Below are 463 nucleotides of genomic sequence, written 5' to 3'. Positions count from 1 at the left end.
TGTAATAATTGAGATGCTGCTGCTAATTGTGAGTAAGGTCATATTAAAGCCAAAAGTGATAATGAGGATATTACAACGATGATTATGATTATTGTGATATGATAGTGACTATGCTGACTGGTAACACTGATAAAGTAATGATACTATTACCAATAGACATAATTGATATTTAGAAGGATGGCAGTTTTCATGACAGTAGTAACAATAACTATCATCATTAGTAGTTAATAGTGATTATCAGAATTAATGAGAAAAAAAGATGAAAATAACTATAATAATAATGACAATAAGACATTAACATCAGCACCAACATCAGCAACTACAACATTGATGATGATATAATAGTAATTCGTTTAATTCTTAAACATCCCTGTTAACCCCATTTTCTTTCGCACAAAACGTTCATTATCCCAAGAGCTGAACGTAGGCCTTACTGGACGGAGGCTGATGAAATTTGCGGCGG

The sequence above is a fragment of the Penaeus monodon genome, chromosome 32, assembly GCF_015228065.2.
Source record: "Penaeus monodon isolate SGIC_2016 chromosome 32, NSTDA_Pmon_1, whole genome shotgun sequence".
NCBI lineage: Eukaryota > Metazoa > Arthropoda > Malacostraca > Decapoda > Penaeidae > Penaeus > Penaeus monodon.
The sequence above is the reverse complement of the archived record's forward strand: the minus strand, read 5'-3'. Positions refer to the sequence as shown.